At 47.2% G+C, this 21,526-nt stretch overlaps 1 protein-coding gene and 1 long non-coding RNA gene across 11 annotated transcripts in view; one reads left to right on the top strand and one right to left on the bottom strand.

Annotated features, from left to right (window-relative positions):
- Positions 1 to 695: 695 nt before the first annotated feature.
- On the bottom strand, positions 696 to 13,895 carry LOC139078249 (uncharacterized). Its single transcript, XR_011531126.1, has 5 exons — positions 13,674 to 13,895; positions 11,985 to 12,163; positions 3,042 to 3,228; positions 1,490 to 1,705; positions 696 to 1,283 (listed from the first exon to the last, which is right to left on the bottom strand). It is a non-coding gene; the product is annotated as an uncharacterized lncRNA (long non-coding RNA).
- ELMO2 (engulfment and cell motility 2) overlaps positions 12,799 to 21,526 on the top strand; it is a 37,816-nt gene continuing 29,088 nt past the window's right edge. For 3 of the 10 annotated variants that reach the window (XM_070589349.1, XM_008521634.2, XM_070589341.1), the window contains exons 1-2: positions 12,809 to 12,896; positions 17,278 to 17,355. The gene's annotated coding sequence lies outside the window, so the exon portion shown is untranslated. Of the gene's footprint in view, positions 12,897 to 17,277; positions 17,356 to 21,526 lie in introns of all 10 variants that reach the window. The other 7 variants (XM_070589343.1, XM_070589342.1, XM_070589345.1 and 4 more) reach the window with 7 other exon arrangements.

Genomic DNA, 21,526 nt, shown 5'->3' with positions numbered 1-21,526 from the left:
ATTGGCAGATTGAATATTTTATCAATATATATATGTTTTTAATTTCAAATAATACTGATTATTTTTGCCTTGAAATCCATTTAGCTTCATGATAAGATTGCTGGAACCACTTGCTCTCCTTTTGCTGCTATTTGCGTCGTATACCGTCTGCCATCTTGGTATCTTCAATCTTTCTGTGTTACTCTGTTCTTGCTGTCTTATAAAAGAGCATGCAGTTTGACCTTTTTTGCTTAGTTCTAGCCTCTGTCTTTTAACAGTGAACTTGATATATTCACATTTACTGTGGTTATTGATTTATTTGCACATTTTCTATCAAGTTACCATGGGTTTTCTATTGTATGTGCTGTTTTCGTGTTTCTTTTTCATCCCTGCTTTTTGGTTAGTTGATAGCATTTTATTTGTTCCAAATTAATTTTTCTTCTTCTGAGTCAGAAAATATATATTTCTGTTTCTATTATCTTTACACTTTTTATACACATAGCTAAGCATATTCTTAATCAACATCTAGAGTTAATGTCTATATCTTCCTATTAAATAAAATGAGAATCTTAGCATGCTTTCATTTCTCTCTCCTGCCTCCTTTTCTGACCTTATGCTTCTCCATTCCATGTTATCATCTCAGATTTTAATTAATTATTGTAAGTGTATATATTTATTTAAACCTAAAAAGAAACCGTATTGGTTTCCTTGCTTACCGTGCTTCTCATGTTCCATGTTTTCTTCCTGGATTCCTTTTCTCTTTGTTGGAATGTATCTGCTACACCAGTGGGTTCTCAAGCAGAGGGTACACCGCACCCTTTCCCAGCGTGGGGTGTTTTGTGTTACCACAGAGACTGAGTGGAATGCTACCGGCATCTGGTAGATGGTGGTGAAAGACACCAAGCAGCCTGCAGTGTGTGGATCCATCTCATACAACGAAGAATTTTTCCACCCACAATGCCAACAGCACCCTGCTGAGAAATGCTGTTCTATGTGAACTGGGAGTTGTAAACTATTTTAGTCCGTTCGTGTCTTAAAATGTCTTTATGATGCCCTCGCATTTGCTTGATAGCTTGGTTGGGTGAAGAGTCCTAGATTCACAAGTATTACCAGAGAACTTTGAAGGTACCATTCTGTTGTTTTCTTTCTCGCAAAGTTCCAGATGTGAAGACAGACATCAACCTTATTCTCCTTCCATCCTGGATAATTTTTTTCACTCTGGAAACATTCAGATTTCCTTTTTATCCTTAGTGTCCTGAAATCTCATCATGATGTGCTTCGCGGTAGGTCTTTTTACACTCTTCCTGTAAATTACAAGAAGTAATTTCTGTAAGTTACAGAGGACCTGTAACTAGATCCTCTCGATATAAGAGCTCATGTATTTCTTGAGTTCTAAAAAAATGTCTTGACAACTAGAAGGACCTGCAACTAAGATATACAACTGTGTACCAGGGGGGATTTGGGGAGACAAAGCAGAAAAACAAAAAAAGAAAATGTCTTGAATTATTACCTTGCTTTGGGGACTCTCCTTCCTCTTTTTCTTCTCTCATTCTGTAACCCACATCCAGCAGACGGTGGAACTTTGGCGTTTGTCCTTCATGTCTCTCAATACTTTGTTCATACTTTCCATCTATTTATCTTTTTGCACTGCATACTGGGAGAATCCCTTAGCTTGATCTTCTGGTTTACTAATACAGTCTTCAATCCATTTTGCTATTCAAGCCATCTATTGAGATTTTTATTTTAAAAAGAATTATTATTTTTATTTTTAAAAGAATCAAACTTTTTAATTTATAAAATTGGTGGGTGCTTTTAAAAAAAATTGATGCAACAGGCTCTTTCATTTGTCCAAGGTCTTAATGATGCTCATTCTATAGTCTTGTTCCATTTGCTCTCTTAACTCAGTTTCATCATCTGCTAAGCAGGAATAATTCCTACCTCTCAGTTTCATTGTGATAATTAGAGGTAACATAACATACTGCCTGGCATATAGTGCACTAAATATCTATTTGATGAATAGACAAAGCAAAGTAATATATGTAAAATACCTGGCACATACATAGTAGCATTCATTAGATGAAAGTATATTGCCATTATCCTCATTATTATGTTCACTGAGACAATGACATTCAAGGATTTTACTTTCTTGGTTTCAACCATGTGAGAACACACGACCCCTCCCACCCTGAGACCTGTGACACGGGCCGCTTTATAACTCCCCTGAGGCACGAATTTGAGCTGCAAGTTGCAAGGCTGGTGGGTGGGAGTGGGAACGTGCCCAGCATGTCTCCCAAAATGGCTTTATGCTTTTATTTAATATGTGAAGCCAGTTAACCATCTCCACCACTCTGAAAGGCAGATGTCATTAGCCCAGTTTTAGAGGAGAATAGATCTGAAGGAGTTACAAGCTCCAGGCACCGGGCAGTTGTTTAGCAATCTGGGCTAGGCAGGCAGACTGAGGGGGTTCTTTCTGACTCAAGAAATGGACTCGCTGAGCCTCAGTTTCTTCTTCTGTAAAATGGGACATACAGTGCCTCTTCTGTCAACTCTGTTGGAATTCTACTCATCACTCATCTTTCAATGCCAGTACAAAGGCACTGTGGCCACTTCCAAGCATTTGAACCATTCAGGCTGAAACTTTCAGTACATTCTGCCACTTCCTCTGCTCCTCCATTAGCCAAAGGCATCACACTTTGCTGGGAATTGGCTAATTGTGTGTGCGTCTGCCCCCACCACCAGAGAGAGATCAACTTGAGAGAAGTATGGTCATACCGCATAACGACACCTTGATCAACGACAGACCCCATATACCATGTAGCCAAGGGGTTTAGTAGGCTATACCATCTAGGTTTGTGTAAGTACACTGTATGATATTCGCACAATGACACAATTGCCTAATGACACATTTCTCAGAATGTGTCCCCGTCATTAAGCAACTCATGATTGTACATGAGGCAGCGATGAGGTGACTTCCCAGAATCTTAGGCATAAGGCTGCTCTCTGATAATTAAACTATAAGACAAACCAAAAAAATAGGATGGAAACAGAGATAAAGAATTTACCTGTGTGGGGGGCCGGCCCCATGGCCGAGTGGTTAAGTTCGCGCACTCCACTTCGGCTGCCCAGTGTTTCGCTGGTTCAGATCCTGGGCGCAGACATGGTACCGCTCATCAAGCCATGCTGAGGCGGCGTCCCACATAGCGCAACCAGAGGTGCTCACAACTGGAATATGCAGCTATGTACTGGGGGCTTTGGGGAGAAAAATTAAAAGAAGAAGAAGAAGAAGAAGAAGAAGATTGGCAACAGTTGTTAGCTCAGGTGCCAACCTTTAAAAAAAAAAAAAGGAATGTGACCTGTGGGGTTAGCAAGCTGTTGTGTCTCAGCTTCAAACCCATCTTTCCATGATCCGCTTTGTGATGCCGGAGCTGGGATTCTGAGAACTGCATTCGGCTTTGCCAGCAGCTCCCTCCGAGGCTCTGCTAAGGGGGGCACTCGCAGGAAGCTGCAAGCCTGGAAGAAGAAAAGGACTTGCTCCTTCCTGTTTTCTTCCTGTGGGATTCCTATGAGCAGCACCCCAGCACCACCTCCTCTCCTTGCCAGTGGCGGGTCTCCTCCTGTGACACCCGGTGAATCCAGTTTGCAGTGTTTTCCACACTTGCAGCCCAGCCGTCTTCTGCTCCTGCGGACGCCAGCAACCCCTCCTCAGAGGTCTGAGTCCCAGCCTCGAGGCCCCTCACAGCCCAAGCTGGCCCGTGACCCCTCTCAGAGGTCTGAGTTTCAGGAACCATCTCTAAATTTTAATAATGCCAACATCTTCCCTTTGCTCCTTCAGCCTTAAAGATGGCAGATGCTTCCTGCAGTCACTACCTCCAGAAGACCTTAGAGTTCTTTGGATCCATTTTTAGGAACCTTCTTAACAACTTTATATCTAGTTAACAATTCTTTATACTAATGTGTCTCTTTCAAATAACTGGTGTGGTTTCCAACTCTTGACTAGACCCTGACCGACACATCCCCTTGAAGGGGTAGACCCTCCCCCAGGACAGGAAGAGGCCATACACCTAAATGAAGATAAAAAGTCTTCCGAGGAAGAACGTGTCCTTCAAAAGAGGGTTGGTCAGCCACAGAAGCCTGGATCAGCGAGAGTCAGCAGCACAAACCCCGCAGGACATCCTCAGCAGTGACAAGAGGACAAACCATAGTCATCCACAGCCTGGGGGACAGTAAAGAGCTCTGTTGGAGGATGAGACCACCACTCAGTATCTGCAACCAGCTGAATTTGTTGCTTCCTTAAGTACAGGCGCAGGCTGGGGAGCTCAGCGAGCTGTTGATCTCACACAGGTTTGGGGAAGAGTTTGTTTGGGAGCAATTGGCTCCAAAGGCAGGAGTGAGTGGACACCAGCCTTAGAAGCACGGTCAGTGCGGTGAATCTGCTGCAGGTTGGCTGACTTTGAAAGCACAGACTGTCACTGATTGGTTGGTTTCAGAGGCAGGATCAGTGAGGTGAGTTGCCATTGACCTATTAGGTTTAAGACCAGATCAGATGGTGGTTCCTTCTTGCTAGGGCTATAGAAAAATCAGTCTTTTCCTAGGAATGTGCAGGCTTGTTAATATTCACATCCCACCTGCTCTCCTGCTTCCTTCTTTGTATTCTACTAGCCATTCTTAACACAATCTGATCACAGCAATCAAGGAGATCTTTTTTCAAAATTCAAATCACATTGTGTCACCCTCCTGCTTACAACCCTCTAATGGATTCCCACTGCACAGACAGCAAAACTTGGCTCAACACAGCAGAGCTGACGAGGCTGCATTCGCTGGCTTCTCCATACTTTTGTCTTTTCTTGGCTTTTATGATCCCACCACCTCGTTCAACTCAGGATCTTTCTTACTTCCAGATTTTCCCACAACACTATTCCTTCCGCCTGGAACACCTTACCCTTCACTGGAAAACTCCTATTCATCTGCCAAGTCTCAGTATAATTATCACCTCCTCAGAGAGGACCTCCATGACTGTGCAATCCTCCTGCTTTAGTTGCTGGAATCTGGGGGGTGAATCTAATCATTCTCCAATAGCATTTATCAGAGTTTATAATAACGTTTGATTTGTTTATTTCTTTGCTGTTTATCTCCCCTGTGGGGCTGAGAATGATCTGAGGACAGGGACCATGTCTTGCTCACCACTATCTGACCAGTGGCTGCATACATTGAGCTCTTAGCAAATGTTTGTGGGAAGAACAGATAAACTCTCAAGTGAGGGGTCTTCCTACAATAAACAGGAGCCTCCACATGGTCAACTTCCCCAGCCAGAGCTCCAAGGCCAGGCCCCCTGGCAAGAGTGGGCCTTCATTTCCTCTATCATGGCCACCCCAGCTTCTCTACAAATGGGCAGTGACTCTGGACAAACCAAGTCAGTTCAATAAAACTTGTGGAGGTGTCTACTGGGGCAAAGGAAGCATCCATCAATAAAGAAACCCCCACCCGCCCCCACCCAGGCTCTGATGTCTGTAAGACAGGGCTTACAGCGGAGGGATGAAGGCAAGGATGGTGAGACAGAGGGACCAGGGTCGGCAAGACTGGCTCACTCTCCCCAACCCAACAGGCATGTGCGCGCGCGCGTGCGTGCAGCACGCACACACACACACACACACACACACGTCTGTTTGGCCATTTATAACAACCCCCTAAATGCCTTCTCCAGGCAGGATTTTTACTTGTTTTACCTCACATAACTCCCTCACCAGCCCCTATGAGTCAGTGTCTACTATTATAGTGAATTTCAGAGAGATCAAGCAAATTGCCCCAGGACTCAGAGTACAGGCGGTTATATTCAGCACAGCCATCCTCAGTTGTTAAAGGACTGAAATTATCCAGTATTAGTTGGTAAATAGTAGCTGCCTCGACCCGCTGAGCACTTTCCCCACATCCCCAGCCTCTTTCCGCCCACCTCCCACCACTTCACATCCCCACATTCCAGTAACTAACGAGTTAGAGCCCTTAACATATGGGGTGGGGGAGGGACAGAGACATCCTCTAGGAATCTTCTCCAGGAGCTGTCCGTTCTCATCTATCAGCCCTCGTGCCTCAATGGTCACTAACTATTTTACATTGTTATTTAGTTCTCTGCTTCTGTTGTCACCAAGATCTTCCTGCTGGAGAAGCAGATCCTGGGGGCCGATCTCAGCGCTGGCTGTGGGCTTATCTCCCGTTGTTCAGACAGAATAGTGGGCTGTAAGAGCAGCTGCCCAGAGGCGTCTACAACCCCACCACCACGTGAGTACAGAAAGCAGACGACTCACACCAGATCCTAGCGTGCTTGCTATTTTCTAAGAAATTACTGAGCCATTGCTGTGGCTCTTCATTAAGTGACCTCTTTACTAAGTGACTTGCTGGGGGCGCTCCAGACATGAAGAATGGCCATTTAGTGGTTTTCAGAGCGTGGATACGAAGGTTGGAGTCCACTTGTTCAAGTCCCAGACCTGCCGCTTAGTCGCCGTTTAGCAAATGACTTAACCTCTCTGTGCTTCAAGTTGCTCTTGTGAAAAAGAGTAATGGGAGTAACAACAATAATGCCTACTTCAGAGGGTTGGGGTGAAGGTTAAACTAGATGCAGTATGCAAAGTCCCTAGGAGTAATAAAATTAAAGTAAAATCCTTAAAACAGTGCCTGCCGCCTACCCTAATGTTATATTGGTAGGTGGTGGCTATTATTTTTATTTACTGGGTGTGCTAGACATTTTGAAAATCTCATTGAGTACGTTCCCCAATGCTCTCCTGCCCCACCACACACACACACACACACACACACACACACACACGGAGCTTTATGTATTGGAAGGTGATTTCCTCCGCCAGCAGAGGGCGCTGTTCTCACGCGCGAGGCTTGAGCAGGTCCGGCTGGGGGCTGACAGCTGACCGCTCACCGGGTCTCCAGGCTCCCCCCGCCCCTCTCCCCGCTTCCACTCACACTAACACAAGATAAGCCCCAGTTCCTGGAAGAACGATCTTCGCGAATTAAGTTATCGTGACTTATGTGAACCCCCAACCTGCAAGAACCGTTGCTAGACTGGCTGTCTGCCTCCTGCCCTTTGCTTCCCACTTAAAGAACCGAGTCACCATGAATTTTCTTAATGATACTTTATTCGCCTGTTTGAGTCATTTTTCTTCTCTATCTGAGGTACAGAGTTTATCGTAAGGGAGACAGCACAGTGTTGCAGAAAAGACCCAGGCCTTGAAATTAGACAGAGCTGGATCTGAATACCAGCTTCGCCACTCCACCAAATAACCCTGGGCAAATGTCTAAACGCTCTGCGCCTCAGTTTCCTCATTTGTATAATAAAGCTAATGAGTATGCACCTCATAGGAATGTGAGGATCAAACAATGTACCTCACGTACAGACCTTAGCACAAAGTCTCCCGGCTTAATAAGTGTTTGAAAAAAGAATGAATTAAAGAATGAAATGCCCAGATAGATTGTTTTCAGTGGGTAGGATAAAGAGAAAGACATGTACTTTGAAATCAGATTGACTTGGGTACCAGCCAGGCTGTGTAGCCTTAGCAAGTTTCTTTGCATCTCTAAGCCTCAGTCTTCCTTATCTGTAAGATGGGCCCTCTAACACTGCATGGAAAGTTGACAGTTTTCAATGAGATAATGTATATAATAGTGTCCAACATAAGTCTTGGCACAGAGTAGACCCACAATAAATGCTGGTTCTATTTCTTTTAGCAGATAGACATAGGTTTTAACATTTATGAGCCACCATATCGGAAATCTTTCTGGTTTGGTGACAGGGATTGTATTTCAACAATCATTGTATCTGAGCCGGGCCACGCTTAACTTATGAGTGTTTAAGATTTAAACTTAACGTGAGTCAAGTTCATAGACACCATTCATTTACCCATGGTTTCTTTTCATTTGTTTATTCGATGATGCAATACATAAGATATTGGGGGCCGGCTCCGTGGCCAAGTGGTTAAGTTCACGTGCTCCGCTGTGGCGGCCCAGGGTTCGGATCCTGGGCGCGGACATGGCACCGCTCATCAGTCCACGTTGAGGCGGCGTCCCACATCCCACAACTAGAAGGACATGGAACTAAGATATACAACTGTGTACAGGGGGGTTTGGGGAGATAAAGCAGAAAAAAAAAAGGAAGATTGGCAATGGTTGTTAGCCCAGGTGCCAATCTTTGAAAAAAAAAAAAATATATTGGCCACATACTATGTACTAGATACGCTGTAGGTGCTGGGGATGCAGCTAGGAACAAGATAATCAACATCCCTGCTGTCGTGGAGCTTACAACTGGTGTGGAAGTCATAAAACAAAACAATAATATGACATTAAGTGCTATAAAGATGAGAGCTGGTTACGGGAACAGAGTGGGGTTGGAGGGGCTGAATTAGAGAAGACAGGGAGGTCAGGGAAGATTTGCCTGTGGAGGCGTTAGAGCAGATCTGAATAAAGAAGTAAGCCACGTGATGGTCAGGGGGAACAGCATTCCAGGGGAGGGAACAGAAAATGCCAAGGCACAGAGGTGGGAAGAAACTGTGTTTGAGGAACGGGAAATTAGAGGTGAGAGGCTCAAGCAGAGTGAGCTAGGGGGAGAGTGGAAAGAGATTAGGTCAAAGCAGTCGAGTGCCAGATCATCCAGGGTCTCACAGACCTTGGTGAGATTTTATCTTTCTAAGTTCCCCACCGCTGGGCCATAGTAGAGGTGGATGCTGATGGGAATAACAGAAGCATTGATGTTGCAGGGGAGAGGGGATAAGTGCAAAGGCAAAATGTCTGAGTAGGTGAGAGGAGCTGAAATCTAGGATCTATGGTACCTGCAGGATTGCCTTACAGAGGATCAGAGAAGGTGCATTTGTGGTCACAGGAGGAAAGGCGGAGCATTTGGGTGCTGACGCAGGCAGACTGGTGGGTTTGGTGATGAGAAGATGAGGTAGTTTTTTCCTTATTGTTTCTCTCTCTCTTTTTTTTTTCTGGTCAGAGAGATAAGAAGATCACCAACTAAGACTGAGGAGTTGAATGCAGAAGAGAGGAGAAGATGCGAGATAGCCAGCATCTGGTGAGGGAGAGTGGACTGGGCAGGGAAGTGGGTACTGTAGGACTGCCGCACAGTGGGGAGGACCCACTTGGGCCACAAAGGGTCTGTACTGTTCTCCAGGCCCGTCAATTGCTGGGCACAGGTGTGGAATAGATGGTGAGTTGGGGTCAAGCAGAGTTGGGATTTTCCAGGTGGATGGACGGAGAGAGAAGGGAGCATAGGAGTTGACCAGGGGAGTCATTATAAAAAAGACCCAGGTTCTAAGCTGGGCAAGGAGGGAAGTGAGGCCACAAAGGGGATGACACACTATACACATGCGGAGGGTTGTGACACATGGTTTGGAGAACTGGGAGGGGTGTTTTGATCCACTCCAGTTTCAGATGTGATTTTAGAGGAACTCAAAATACTAGAGATAATTCATTCACACAACGAATACTTATTGGAAGCCTACTCTAATTTTTGTTTTTGGTGAGGAAGATTGGCCCTGAGCTAACATTCACGCCAATATTCCTCTATTTTGTATGTGGGACGCTGCCATTTAATGAGTGGTGTGTAGGTCCGTGCTGCAGATCTGAGCCCGTGAACCTGGGGCTGCCCAAGCGGAGCACATGAACATTGGCCAATATGCCAATGGGTCGGCCCCCAGGCCTACTCTAATTTTTAAAACTACCTACAATTTATTGAGCACTTATTATATGCCAGGTACCATGCTAAGTGTTGTACATTTACCGTATCTCATTTAATTCTCAATGACAATCCATTAAGGTTGGTACTGTTATTATCCCCATTGTACCGTTGAGGAGACTGAAGCTTAGAGAGATCTAGTAACTTACACAAGAACACACAGCTGGTAAGTGGCAGAGAGGTCTGTACGATTACAAAGCCCAGGATCTTAACTATTATGCTCTGCCATGTGCCAGACACTGTGTTGGGTTCATGTAATCATGACACTCAGCTTCAGGTATTTCTCTTACTTGATCCCAGCCTGACAACTGGGCACTTGGCCTCATTTGCCCAGGGGTAGCAGCTGAGGGTGGAGGTGGAAGGATCTAGAATTCTTTGCTTGTGCGTGGTCCTGGTGGGGCTGTCAATCAAAGTGCCTGCTGTCCTTAGCTAAGGGAAGGACATGTTACCTGAGCTCAGGCAATTGGACTTTTGCTCCAGGGACTTTGACTCTGATCAAAGAAAGATCTGATCAAAAAGATGGCAGAAAAGGATGGAACTGATTCATTTTGGCTACCTAAACGCCCAAAGCATCTCGTCTCTGGGCTTTTCTAAGCCTACATCTACAGCTTCCTGTCGTCTCTGTGAATTAGCCACTAGCCTGCCAATAAACCCCTTTTCTGCTAAAGATAGCCAGAATTGGTTCCTGAGACTTGCAATTAAAGAACCCGCACTGACATATCAGGAAAAGACGACAAAGTATTACAAAGCTAAAGTGAATGACTCATTCCGAAATGTGTATGGAACCGGGCCAGGACTAGGGTAAGCAAGTGAGGCACCCGAGGCATGAAATTTAAGGAGGCTGTCACTCTCAAGGTTGTGTAAGTGCAGGGCTGACTCCAGCAAACAGCCAACCCCCAGGCTCCCCCCTAGAAAAGTGGCTTAAAGAACAAAGATTATTTCTCTTTCATGTAAGACTATGAAATGACCTGGAATACTTCTGTTCCACGTGTTCATTCAGGGACCCTGGCACCTTCCATGTTTGGTGCTGTCATCACATAGCACACCATTACAATCACAGGGTCAAGGCTGGGTCCAGCCAGTGAGAAGGAGAAAGAGCCAGGAGGAGACAGGCCCGCTGACTCAACGGCCTTGTCTGCAGTTTCATACATCACTTCCACTCTCAAGAACTTAGTTACCTGGCAGATCTTAACGGCAAGCGGGGCTGGGAAGTGAAGCTTGGCTGGGCAGCCACGTGACTGTGGAAGGAAGAAGGGGTTTTGGCAGACAGCTAGCAGACTCCACAGCAGTCATGAGCCCATCTCCCATCCCACATGGAGCCCATCTCCCAGCAGATTCTATTCTCTAACATTAAAGGCTGCTGGATATAAGCACCACGGAGGCCCAGGGAGGGAGAGGAGTTCACAGGCTGGTGTAAATGAGGAAGGCAGGGAGGAGTGGGAGAATGTTCCCGAGGAGAGGGGCCACAGCAGTAACCCCCAGAGCCCGGGAAGGTAGAATGAACTCAGCCAGTCATCTTGCAAGGGGGCAGAAAGAGATCCACTAGGCTGAGGTGGATCTCATGGGATCTCCCAGCATAGTGTGGCGGACGGAAGATGGAGTGAGGGAAGCTGGATCTGAGCTCTGGTTCCTGAGTTGACCTCAGGTGAATCCTTAACCTTGGCACGCCTTAGAATCCTCCTTTGTAAGATAATAAGGATGATAACAGAATCATCCACAATAATAATACATTAATAATAAACAATAGCAGGATGAATACTAACAAGGTGGCTGTCAGGGTCCCACAAAGCAATGGTCTATAAAGGGCTTTGGTATAAAGGGGAAACCATGGCCACAGGCTGCCACCTATTTTTGTAAATAAAGTTGCAACAGAACACAACCACACTAGTTTGTTTCTATCTTGTCTGTGGTTGCTTTCAGACAACAACAGGAAAGTTGAGTAGTTGTGACAGAGACTGTATGGCCAAAAGTATTTACTATCTGGACCTTTATGGAAAGTTTGCTGACGACCTCTGCAAGGGCTGTAGCCATGTTAGCTATTATTAAGCTTCAGCTTCCCTGAGCATCGTTTTATTCACCAGTAAAACAGGACTAACAAAAAAATCATCTTCAATTTCAAGATGTTTGGAGCATCAAATAAAACAACATATGTAAAACTGCTTTGCAGACGCTTTGCAGACGAAGTGCCATATAAATGATAGTTGTTAGTCTCTTTTCTAAGTATTAATTTCATTATTTAGTCTCTGTTGAGCATCTGAAAAACGGACAAAATACCTACCGCCTGGGACTTGTAGGGATCTGTGAGACGAAACAGTTAAAGGATAACCTTTGGACTCAAACAGGCACAGGCTGGCGTCTTGCTCTGCCCATCACTAGCTGTATGATCTTTGGCCCTCTCAGAACATCAGCTTCCTCATCTGTAACAAGGTGATCCGTATAATACCTCCATCAGGATTCCTGTGAGTATAAAGGGAGATAGCAGGAGCGAGGCCTTGGCGCGGTGCCCCGCCTCGTTCCGATCCGCAGGTGCAGTGACGAATACCTCCTCCCACGGGTCTCTACCAACAGCACAGCTCAGCTGTACCCCTCTGCCTCTGCTCGGCGCCCACGGTCAGCCCTGGGTGCCGGTATAATTAGCTTCATCTCGGTGGTGAGCAGCCACGGCTGCTCACAGCCTCTGACACGACTGTCACCTCCCACTCAGTTATCCCCATTGTTGAGTGTAAGTTACATGCTCGCTGGGCACACGGTTGAGTGCCACCAGAGGACAGCTTAGCCCTCAAGACGTCTACTTTGTCACAAGGAACCAAAGTCTTTTCCTTCGCTCCAGGGCTGTGCCAAGAGAAAAGTTAAAAATATATATATATATGCTGCCTCTTGCATTTGCTGAGAGATCCGGTTCCTCCAGACCCCACAGCCCGCAAGGGGAAATGCGGCCTGTTTCTTTAAGAGGCCTCCGCTAGGGGGCGGGGACCGCCGGCGTTTTCCCCGGCTGCTGGGCCCGGCCTCTCTTGAGTGACAGGGAAACGACCCAATTGAAGGAAGAGAATTCAGCGTAGCGGCGAAACAGAGCAATAGGAACCCGAGTCGGCTGCGCGGGGCGGGGTCCCGGGAGGGCGGGGCCGGCGGAGGCCGGAGGAGCGGCGGCGGTGAGAACCGGCACGGGAGCTGGGCCTAGGTCTGGGTACCGGTGAGTGAGGGGCGGGCTGGGGCCGGGGCCGGGGCCGGGGCCGGGCCGCGGAGAGGGCCTTGGCCCGAGGGACGCAGAGGGGAGAGGACGGGCCGGGAAGCGGGAAGCAGGCTGCGGGCTGCGGCCTGCTTCTCTCCTGGGGCTGAGGGGCTGGAGGCGAGGGCGGGCCTGGGCGGCACCGTGCCGGTTCGGCAGGCCCTCGAGGGGTCGCGCCGCGGCCCAGCCGGGGACGCCTGGCCGGAGGGGCACCGGGTCCCGAGTGGGAAGGGGCGTCGGCGGGGAAGACGGCAGGCCAGGCCGCGGGAAGCGGGGGCTGGGCCGGGCTGGGGTCGGAGGGAGGGGGAGGGTGGGAGGATGGAGCCGGGGGCGCGGTGAGAAGATGGAGCGGGGCGAGGGCTCCCGAGGAGCCCGAGGAGTGTGTGGGGCTGGGTGGCACCCTCCGAAGCCCGGAGTCATTCTTGACATCGCCTCCCTTCCCCAACCGCCTCTGCACCGCTCCTCACCGCGCCCCGTCCATCCGGCCGGCTCAACAGCCTCCGGTCCATCCACTGCCCATCTCCGCCGCTGGCCCCTCAGTTCAGGCCTCTGTCGCCTAGACAGCTGCAGTGTCCTAACTGACCTGCCCACGTGCACTCTGGCTCCTCTCCTGTCGTCGGCCTCGTACCATGGCCAGAGGGATCTTTTGTCAAAATGAGGATCAGATCCGGACCCTCCGCTGCTTAAACCTGGCCGCCCCCCTCTCCTCCCCAACCTTGCAGGCTCACCCCAGATTCTCACCCAGGTCCTGGAGATCTGCTCCCGCCGACCTCTCCTTCGTCTCAGTCTCCAACCCTTCTTGCTCAGGAGTTCCTCACACTGGCCTTTTCTGCTTCCTTCTACATACTAAGCTCTGGCCCTCCTCAGGGTCTTTACACTTCGGTTCTTTCTGCCAGGGCTTCTCTTCGCGGCATGGTTTTAGTCCAGCAAACTCTTCTTCATCCCTCAAATCTCCGCTCAAGTATCACTTCCTGCGGAGGCATCCTTGGTCCTGACTCCTCCACCCAGTGAATTCCCCTCTTTCATCACCCTGGGTACTTCTCCTTTGCAACTCTTGCACAGCTGCAGTTTTAAATTTATTTATGAAAGTCTTAATGTCTGTCTGTTCCCTCAGATAATAAAGTCCACAAGGAAGAAGATAGTGTCTGGTTTTGCTCCTTGTCTTTCCAGCATCTGCACAGGGCCAGGCACTGTAAACCTTTATTGAATAAATGAATGGAGAACTTGCCTTTGGCAGGAGGAAGGGGGTGTGAGTTGTGGTCCCTGATGTCCTGCCTCTGGAAGAAGGAAACCAGCATTGGAATACTTTTTGTGTGTCAGGTGCTATGCTTGAGCAATGCTGTCCAATAGAAATATAATGCAAGCCATATATGTAATTTCAAATTCTTTGGTAGCCATATTAAAAAAGTAAAAAGAAACAGGCGAAATTATTTTTCATATCTTTTATCTGACCCAGTGTATTCCAAAATAATATTATTTTGACATGTACTCAATATAGAAACATTATTGATGAGATATTTCACATTTTTGTGTGTGTACTAAGTCTCTGAAATCTAGTGTGTGTTTTACACTGATAGCCTATCTCAATTTGTAGCAGCCACATTTCAAGGGCTCTGTAGCCACACGTGGCTGGGGCTGCGGTATTGGGCTATACAGTGCAGGATGCTTTATGTACCCGTGGCATTTCATCCCCTTTAGAGTTTTTTGAGAGAATTATTGTTATCTGCATTTTACTAATAAAAATAATGAAGCTTCTAAAAGTTGCATTGCCTGCCAGTGATCATCCTAGAGTGTGTGAGGGGAGGAGGCAAGATTAGGACCAGGACCCCCATCTGTTAATCTGGAGTTTGCTCCTTCTGTACCCCATGCTGCCTCTAGGAGGTGCCAGGGAAGTCTGGGGGTGCAAGAAGTGGGAAATAAACTTCTTGAAAACAATAGCACCTGTGGGTATAGAGCATATTCTAGCTTGTTCTATGCAGAGCTAATGTGTCTGGATGCATCAGTACCACCTCAGGAACAAGCATATTTGATTCACTTGAAGGAAAAACCTGCAAGGCAAGTCCTTTGGACCAGTCACCATAGCTCAGTGCAGCCTGCAGCAGTTCAGCCTGGTCCCAGGATCTGGGTAGGAAGATGTTCACACCCTGCAGCCTCTCGAAGCTGCTGGGAGTACTAGGCGTGAGTTCAGGCTGGCTGTTGAGTTCAGCAGGTGCTCACTGGGTGAGGCCCTCACTACCGTGAGGCCAGCACTGTTCTGGGCCTTTTAGGGTGACTGGGGACTATAAGTCACAGCCTTCATCTTCAGGATGCTTACGGTGTACGTAGAAAGACAAGACAAGATCACAGAATGATTAGATGATCTGGAAGACACCATGTGGTGTGATAAAGACCCAGAACTGGTGGTGTGCCAGAGGTTGCAGAGTGACTGTCTAGGCCAAGCGGTGTAATGTGTTTAAAAATGTTGACTCTGAATTCCTCCAAAGCAGGGTGGGTACTTTGCACTTTACTCTACATAGATGATATGTCCCTACACAGTCCCTACATAGATGATGCTTGGCTTATTGACTTACCTGCCTGGCTGCTTAAGACATTTGAATTTGTAACACCATTAGGCATGCTGGTTTCATTGGAGTCACTAGGAAAGATTTGTTGATCACCTATTATGTGCCAGGCACTATATTGGCCACTGCCAATAAACTGACTGTAAAGCTCTCCAAGGTTCTTCCGCTAGAAGAAAATAATAATAGTAGTAGAACGACACCGCCGGCGATGGCAGGCCCTTTACAGTGATTTCCTTCCCCGATTGCTTTCACATGTGTTCTCTCATTTTGCCCTCAGCATTCTTCAGCCTGGCAGGTAGGGCTTTTTTGTGCTGGAGAAACATGGTTACAGTGTTTTTGCAACTTCATCAAGTTCACACGGTTGGAATTCTGCTTACTCTGTGCCAGGTATTATGCTTAAATGCTTTTACAAATATCCCACTTAATGGTCACAGCAACTCTATAGAGTTGGGTTGATTCTAATCCCCATTTTACAGAGAAGGAAATTGTTAGAGCTGGGATCCAAATCCAGGTCTGCCCACTCCAGAATGCAAGCCTCTAACCATTAAGCTACACTGTCTCACTAGAAGGTCAAGGTTGGAAGAGATCTCAAAAACTTGTAGTCCAACGCTCTCATGTAGAGCAGGACCTGAGGTCCCGAGGGGCTTGTGCTTGCGGCCAAGCTGGGCAGTCAGGTCTCCTGTGCTGCAGCGAGGAGGACTGACCAAGAGGTGGGGGCGCTTAGCCCTTCTTTTGACCCTAACTGGTGCCTTGCCAGCTTCTCTGGACCTCGGTTCCCTTATTTATCAAAGGAGAGGGCTTGGCCTGATTTTGCCGGGAGAACAATGCCGTGTTGTATGGTTAGTATTGAAGGAGTCAGGCCCACAGCCCAGGGCTTCAGTCCTAACCCAGGACTCCTCTCAGCTCACCACACTCCCGCCCAAAACAAGCCTGCCTGTTGCAACCATGGTAGTCTGTTGAAGGGAAACAATTTCTTAAAGTTCATCTGTAGCTTCTTTTTTTTTAAATTGGCACCTGAGCTAACATCTGTTGCCAATCTTCTTTTTCTTCTTCTTCTTCCTCTCCCCCAAAGCCCCGCAGTAGACAGTTGTATACTCTAGTTGAGGGTCCCTTTGGTTGTGCTTTGCGGAAGCTGCCTCAACGTGGCCTGATGAGCAGTGCCACATCTGCGCCCAGAACCGTCAAAACCCTGGGCCGCTGAAGCAGAGCGCACAAACTTAACCACTCGGCCACAGGGCTGGCCCCAGTTCATCTGTATTTTCCATCTCGTTTTCTGTTTCCTTGCATTTCTGAACACTAAGGCAGGGGGTCTGTGAGCACTGACCCTTATAAAGCCATCTCCTTGGCTGTTATAGGGATTTGCAGAGTCCCAGGCAGTGGGTAATCCTGGGTCATTAGCGTTTTTATTCTCTTTCAAAGGCGGGGGTGGGGGGGGGGCATCCTGGAGGGTATTTTTGGTGTGGAATTTTATGGGCACAGCTGTATGTCGGGCACTCTCTTGCACGCTAAGGAAGCGTTGAGGGGGGTGGTGTAGACACGGGCTTGGTGAGTCCCTGCCCTCAGTTTGCTGACAGTCCTAGAGCTGTAGCTCTCAACCCTGGCGCCCATTAGGACCACCAGGGGCAGTCTTTCAGTGACCTGGGGTGAGCACTGACGATGCACAGCCAGAGCTGTGAACCACTGGTCTAGAGTCAGCTTCTCAGACGTTAACATGCGTGTGAACCACCCAGAGATCTTGTTTGAAAGCAGATTCTGATTCGGTGGGTGATTCTGCTTTACCGCAGGCTCCCAGGCGATGCTGATGCTGCTGATGTGCAGATCACACTGTGAGTAACAAGAGAAGAGGCTGCACGTAGAGCATTGTAAGTCAGTGGGATTGTGATGGTGTGTATAAAAGACTGAGAGCACAGATGAGGGTGCAGTTGATTTTGCCCATGGTGATAGGACTAGGAAAGCCACATAAAAGCAGTGTTGTCTGAGCTGGGCCTTGAAGGATGAGTAGAAGTTTTCAGCTGGATAAGGTGGAGGGAATAATCGCACAAGCAGAAGCACAGACTTAGAAGAGCATGATGTTTGAGGGAACGAGGTGGTCTGCTGTGACATATGTAGCACCTGCAAGGCTGAGTTTGAAAGCCAGTTCTACCCTGAAAGCCGTGGTGGGACTGGGGTAAGCTGAATGCTCACCAAGGAGTTTAAGCTCCATTCTGTGATGTAGGAAGCTACAGGAGGTGTCAAAGCAGGATCGGAGGAGACCTGCATGATTCTTAGGGTAGATTTTAAGGGGAAGAAACCCAACAGTTAATGCTGTTCCCACACCGCTCCTCACCGCACTTCTGCCTCTAAGTTAGTGGCTTTTAACCACAGTTTGCGTGAGTCCTGTATGCAACAAATTTCAACAAAAAGGAGAAACCTCAACTGCCGTTGGTATGATGGTCCTTCTCAGCATTTGAGCAGTAAACGTCAGAACCTGAATCTCTGCCAAACGGATTCCCCTCTTGTTTATCTCAGAGCCTCATCCTCATCCCGTGGTCTGAACGAAGGGAAGTTGAGTCACTTCTCAGATGAGAATATTTCAGAGGGAGAAGCCTCTATTGAGATTGCGTTCTTGATTAGAAAGAGGGTGTGACGTCTCAGTGCCTTCCTGGTGTGGTGTATTCTGTTGCAGAAAACAGAAACCAGCTTACCCATGCCTCCCCTACTGAATCGAAAGCAGAAGAGCAGAAGAAAAAGCACTCATCAGTCCTTATCCTTAAAGGAATGGGGGTGGGGAGAGCTGGAAAGCTGCTGGCCTTCTTCATCCGGAATTCCTTCCTCATGGGAAGGGGTCATCTTTCACTTCCTTTCTTAAGATGAGCTCTCCAGCCCGCTGTCAGAGTCTGGCTGGGTGGGGCAGTCACTGCTGGGTGATTGATAAAGCTCCACGGGGCCTTTTGGAGCTGATTTTATAAACACACCTTCCAGAAGCCACTTAGAGAATGCTCCATGAGACAGTTGCTATTTTTCTCGTTTCCCTAGCTTTGCATTTGCAAACCTGGGCTTTCATCCTCGGGTCTTACAGAATTATCTTCTTCAGATCAGCATGTGCCTCCCTCCTGTTTTGTGGCATTTTAGTTTTCCAAATCATCTTTTATCTGTAATGCTTTAAAGGGGGTGGGAGGGTGAGGGATGGAGAGTTGTTTAATCTGGAAAGGGTCTGTTACTTCTTTGCCTCCTGGGCCTGGATGTGGAGCTGCAGCTCCCTTCCCCTGGCTGTTGAACTCTGTAGTACTGCTGAGTGGTGGAGCAAGAGGCTATTTATAACCCTGAGAATTTTGCAATGTTATTGAATTGCTTCGACCTAATTTCCACTTCCTTTCTGAAATGAAAATGAAAAGAGTAAGCAAACAAGTGCTGGAAGGGTTCTTGCAAGGAGATCCTTCATCCTGGAATATTATCTGGAGAATATTATGACTTCTCTTCTACTTCCTGATGTTTCCATAGGGAGAAAAGCAGAGGGATATCTTCCCTTCTTTTAACTAGAGTCAGGAGTGCTCAATCTGATTGTCCAGTGAGACATGTTCTGATGTTAGATATGAAAACAAAACTTCAAACAATGGAAATACCATGTAGTTAGAAGGTGGTGGGACATGGAGGGAACACCAAGCAACCAGGACAATTCATGCCAGTCCCTTTCCGTTTAGAGCCAGCCCTGGTTTATAGTTGTTGAGGAAGTCCGAGCCGATGGATTTGAGCAGACACAAGTGCTTCCTGAGCCGTAACTGTATGCCAGGTGCTGTGCTAGGTTATGAGACTACAGGGTTGTACCTGCCCTGGAGGGAGGAGCTAGTGAAGAAGAGAGATGTGTAAATATATCACTATAGTAGAGTAGGACAAGAGCCCACATAGAGGTGTGAACAGAATGCTGTGAGAACACAGTGGCCCCCATCCTATTTCATTTCGCAGGGGAAAGCTAAAAATGGTACAGAGAGAAAGTGACATCTGAGCTGGGCTTTGAAGCTTGAATAGGAGCCCTTCTGACAGTCAAAGGAAGGAAGAGAATGTACAGAGGTACAGAAGAAATGAAAGAACGTGGCCTGCCTGGTAGAAATAGCAAGTAGTTGAGGGAGATCTGGCTAGATTGTGAAGGACTCAATACCACGTGGGAAGTGTGGATCACTTTCTTTAGACAGTGGAGTACTATTATCTGTTACAATTGTGAGCTCTTGTTATATGGGTCTCTCAGCTTCACTGTGCTTTAACTTCAGGTACAGCAAACCAAAATTCTCCACTGAGCACCTGCTATGGGCTAGGTACAGCACAACCTGCTTTCACGTGGCTTTCACACAACGCCAGACTGTCTGTGATCAAATTCTGGCTGTGCCACTTACTAGCTGTATGACACTGAGCATGGTACCTAATTTTTCTGTGCTATATTTTCTTATCTGTAAGATGAGGGTAGAAATATACCACACAGGGTTGGTGTGTGGATTAAATGAATCAGTACATGCAAAGCCCTTAGAACAGTACCTTAGCACTATGCAGTTGTTAGCTGACGTTACCATCATCATCATCATCATCATCATCATCATCAAAGGAAATGTTATGTCGTGAGAAGAGAACTAATTTGGAGGTTGTAATACCCAGCCTTGAGACCCAGTTCTGATGTGATTTCTTTCTTTCTCTTTTTGGTGGGAGGGGTGGGAAGGAGGCATGTGGAAGACCAGTTTCTCAACCTATCTGAGCCTCAGTTGCCTCACTTATAAAATGGGGATGATTTGCAGGGTTCTTGTGAGCGTCAGCTATACTAACGCTATAGATGAGCGGTCAACTACAAAGAGGCTGTCTACACATTACTGCTGTATACAAGATGATTACAGTAAAGTCAGCATATAACTGATCTGTTTTAATAACCAGACTTATCTAAGTGGGTTTTTGTTGTTAGTGCCCTCGAGTCGATTTCGACTCCCAGAAACCCTGTGTACAGCAGAGCGGAGCCCTGCACAGCCTTTGCCCCATCCTCTCATCTTCTGGCGCTATATCAGACAGTGCTCCACTGCTGCTCATGGGGTTTTCATGGCTCGTCTTTTCAGCAGTGGGTGGCCTGGTCCTTCTTCCTAAAGTGGGTTTTGTTCTGCGTTAATTCAGCCAGTGTTAAAGAAGGGTGTCTCAGTGCCATCATCTGAGGCCTGTTAATGCTGCTTGCCGCTCAGAGCTCCATTTTAGAGTGCCTTCAAAGTTTGGGGTCAATCTTAGTTGTAGGCTTTTTAGTTGCAATAAACACAAATGCAGGCTAGTTTAATTTAAAAGAGTTTTATTGGCAGGATACAGGAGAATTTCAGGTAGCCCCCGTGTAGATGTAGCCACAGAATCTGGAAAGGCATCAGGCAGTGGCTTTTTCTGTCTCCTTCTGGGACTTTGTGGTTCCTGTTCTCTGCTCTTCTATACTTTCTAGATTCTTCCTGCAGAACAGCCTCCTCTGCAAAGCTCTTGAATTTGCATCTCTGGATCTTTGGCTTGCCATGCACCTGCTCTGAAGCTGACTGTGACCTTTCTGCTCCAGGGCCCATTGTTATCTATCTTCCTTAACCTGTCTTTAAATTCAAGAGAAAGAATTGGATTAGTCTGGCTAAGGTTGAGTGTTCCCCTCTGTCAGTCCCCTCAGCTGTGGCATGGTTGGGAGAGAGTTATTCAGTACACATGGGCTGCCTGGGTTTTGTGAGAAGAGCAGAGCCCCTGAGAATGGGGGCTTAGAGGATCTCTTGAATAGTCCTGGTGGTAGCAAATCTTCATGCTTTAAAATGGCTGTGAATTTTTGAAACAGCCAAGAATCACTCAGGGCTAACTTTAATCAGGAAATAGACAATCAACCTAGGAAATGCCATTTGGGGTCAAAGTAAAGTGTAACTGTAAAATAATGAGCTTTAGCTTATTTATCTCCAAAGACAGTATCCAGAAAGGAGTTCCAAAAAATGTGGTTTGTTTCTTAGCAGCACCATCGAAACAAGGGTGTAGCTTCTTTTGGTGAGGACTTTAAAATGGACAATCCTCATTTGG

Source organism: Equus przewalskii, chromosome 21 (assembly GCF_037783145.1).
Source record: "Equus przewalskii isolate Varuska chromosome 21, EquPr2, whole genome shotgun sequence".
NCBI lineage: Eukaryota > Metazoa > Chordata > Mammalia > Perissodactyla > Equidae > Equus > Equus przewalskii.
The sequence above is the reverse complement of the archived record's forward strand: the minus strand, read 5'-3'. Positions and strand labels throughout refer to the sequence as shown.